At 35.6% G+C, this 3,560-nt stretch overlaps 1 protein-coding gene across 2 annotated transcripts in view; it reads left to right on the top strand.

The window, feature by feature from the left end:
- Window positions 1-738: 738 nt before the first annotated feature.
- The window catches only part of LOC108750551 (long-chain-fatty-acid--CoA ligase 4), a 26,627-nt gene continuing 23,805 nt past the window's right edge, over window positions 739-3,560 (top strand). For both annotated transcript variants that reach the window (XM_018490048.1, XM_018490045.1), the window contains exon 1: window positions 739-929. The gene's annotated coding sequence lies outside the window, so the exon portion shown is untranslated. The remainder of the gene's footprint in view (window positions 930-3,560) is intronic.

Genomic DNA, 3,560 nt, shown 5'->3' with positions numbered 1-3,560 from the left:
TATATACTTGTAATGTAATAAATATTTGTGTATATAATATTATATCATGTAAATAATTATCCAATCAAATGTTATTATTCTGTCATTTTTCTGAAATAATAGCCGCTGTATTATTATAGAGTTGAAATACATCTTATTTTTTGTCATCCTCCAAATAGTTGCCGACCACGCAACGCGAATATCTTTAATCTATATCATATGCATGCGTGTCAATATTTTTTCGATTAATATTTAACTTTCCGTAATCCCAAAACACAACGTTCCGAGAAAAACTGATCGTACGATTTTTTTTCACACATACCATAAATCGTGCGCGCCGTCGATAAATATATACCTGTAGCAAATACATCTCTGCTCTCTTGGTAAAACTCGCCGCTTAAAGAACAGAGCATAAGAACGACGTTTTTGAATTCCATCGAAAGTGCCATGCGTTTCCATCAATTTCACGGTCACGGACGTAATCTATTCGGCGGGATTTCGCGATTCGGTTGAACGAGGAGAAAAAGAATCGCGAATCTTAATTCGTGTGTCACGAGCGCACATATACCATCGATCGCCGGTGCATCGCGTCAGCGTGAAATTCGTGCGAACGTAGCGCGCGCGAGTTTCAAGTTATCGATCGTGGACTGGCGCGCGTGACGTCACCGAGGATCACGCCACATCCCCGCCCACTACGACTCGCCGTCCGATTGGTTCGCGCGCAGGCCGGCCGTCTATATTGAGATCTCGCGACCGCGTACCGGCTGTTCCGAGTCGGGCTTCTAACGGCTCGTGAGTTTGAGTACATCCACGACGTGCGTTGAAACGTAGTGCGATGAGTCTTGTCTGACAGCCAACGCACATTGCACATCTCGAAACGAGTTGAATTGCAGATCATTCGGCCGAACATTTTCAGCAGCGGGAGCGTCGTAATTTTTTTAGTAAATCAGGTACGTAATCCGCCGGACGGATTCCTGCTTCGCAAAAATTGAACGTAATCTGTTACGCGCCTAGAATCTGCAGTTTGTCGATATCATTTTGCGTAAATTAAGCGAACGTATCGATGTTTCGTTTCTCTGATTCTGACACCTCTCGTTTGTGTACTAACGTTTGCTAAATAAAAATCTTGAAGCGCTCACGTATTCTCGAGAAGAGCGTAGAGATTGTTTACTCTTTCAACGTGCAAGCATTACTGTATGGAATGTATGAAATAGATATTTATCTTCGTACACGACGTGTATAATAAAAAGTAGATTACTGTAGATTGATCCTGTAACAATAATCGCTCGAAATTCGCGCGTTATTCATGTAAATTGTTCAAGAGATATAGTAGGTATAAAATGCGCATTTCCTGGTCTTGACAGCTGTGCTCCGTTAGAAAAAAATTGAATCTATCAGCATCTTCCTTCAATTCGATATTTTAGAGAAGGAAAGAGCGAGAGCGATAATGATTCGTTTTTTCTAAATTGATAATAACAACTGAAAAAAATGCGCACTTTATTCTCATTACGTTTATGTCCCATTTATACCAATTAGATCAACTTTAATATTGGGTTAATTACTGTTTATCTTTTTCTAATTTTTAAAATTAAAGCAATTTAAGCCAAGATTAAAGTTAATCTACATTGATAGAAATAGACATTGTAGGTATATTTTTGTAGCTAAAACCTAGTATATACTTTTGAAATTTCAAATGAAATATGTATATATTTCATTTGATGTTATTTAGCTAAAGTTAAAAAAAATTCTATAATACAGTCCAGTGCAGAAATAAAAAAAAACAGACCGTATGACACTATTGGATGCTAATTCCCCATGTAAACAAATGACGCGTATAATCATTGCTCGCTTGGGTATCGTTTTTTTTTGCAGGTGATTTAAAATTCACTCGTAATGCGGTATTTTTGGAACACGCTTGAGCGCAACGTTTGACCGACACGTGCGACTCCGTAAGTGACCGGCGCGACCATATTGCAGTCCGCAAAGGGGTCACGACCGATACATTACGATAATGGAGAGAGAAAGAATAGAAAGGCATCCGTTCGAAAATCATCTGCCGTTTCCTTTGATTTGGCTAATATTTTATTTGTCCTACGACGAATTTTTCGAGCATACGAGTATTGATCAATAATGGACTACGAGATAGAGGATTTCTAGAAACTTGAGAACTTCTCTATTCAACAGTCAATTAACATGATTGAAAAATGTGTCATACGATAAATAAAACATTAGTCTGGAGCCCGTGGTACATTTTTTACAGTACATGTTTTCTTGCTTGATTGCTTGCGTTTTAGTAATTACTAGAAACTCTCCGTTACCTGTTATGGTGCAATTCTATTTACTGAAACGCAAACAATTCAGCAGGAAAAAATACGTTTTACGCTGTAGGGGCTTTGTATCCGTATCTATCAATATAGTTTAATCTCGGTTCAATTTTTCGTTCCCGATTATTTATCTCTAAATTCTTTACTGTTCATTCTTACCAATACAGATTAACACCAAACTTTTTATTGTATTCTTTACTTTTTCTAATTCTTTGTAATTAAAAAAAAAATAAAAATTAAGCTAGAGATTAACTCTACTAGACTCACCGAAGATGCCAAATTGATAATTTCCTATCCTTGTTTTTGGTTAGTAAAAAGTTATGGTATTATTTATGATTTTACAACTACTTGTATTATATATATATTCACGTATTTTTAAAATTTTGTATTGTATATCTAATATGAAAAAAGAAGAAAAAGTTGGAATGACAGCAGAACAAAAATGGCATCATTCGCAATTTAATCGATATTGGTATGAATCGATTGGTAGAAATGGAGTAAGATGACAAAGGAGAATTTTGAGTATAAAAGTACACGCGGAAAAACAGACTTGTTTTACTCTCTTATTTCAACGATATTTCAATGTGACTTTGATTATCGAAGATTTAAATCCTTCAAAGAGATCCACGAAACTCCCGGACGTAACGAAAAGAGCGTTTGTTTATTTATTAGCATATACTTTCGACAGTGTTTTTCAATCTCGGCTCGATGTTTGGCAAGTGTCGGATGTATGTTATCGTCGTTTACGAAATATTTCACAGTGATTTTCACAATGTATCATATTTATATATTGTTTAGCGAAAACCAAACGCGCCAAATGTTTACGCGTTCACTTGTAAAGTAAAATCAAGGGTGAGACAGCAAAAATCGAGAATCAACCGAATGTTTGAAACTGTTTTACAGGGAAGAATTTAAAGTGAGACGAATCTGTTCGTATTATAAAGGAGACGTTGTCATGAACATTGTTTGGAAACTCGAGATTGTAAAACAAATCTAATTAGGCTTCGTCTTTTGGTCTAAGATTTTTTATTTTAATCTTTTAAGTCGGTATTTATAATCAGTTCTTATATTTATGACTGTCTTAAGTGCAGTTTTAAGATGTTATAAGCTAATTACAAAGTAGCCTTAGTACTTTAAGATATTATTTAAGACGGTTGAAATAAGATCTGCCTTAGTCTAGAATATATAATCATGCAACTTTTCTTTTTAAAGTGGAAATGTGAAAGATGAAAATTTCTATGTATGCATACACACACA

This window comes from Trachymyrmex septentrionalis, unplaced genomic scaffold, assembly GCF_001594115.1.
Source record: "Trachymyrmex septentrionalis isolate Tsep2-gDNA-1 unplaced genomic scaffold, Tsep1.0 scaffold37, whole genome shotgun sequence".
NCBI lineage: Eukaryota > Metazoa > Arthropoda > Insecta > Hymenoptera > Formicidae > Trachymyrmex > Trachymyrmex septentrionalis.
This window is presented reverse-complemented; position numbering and strand designations above follow the sequence as displayed.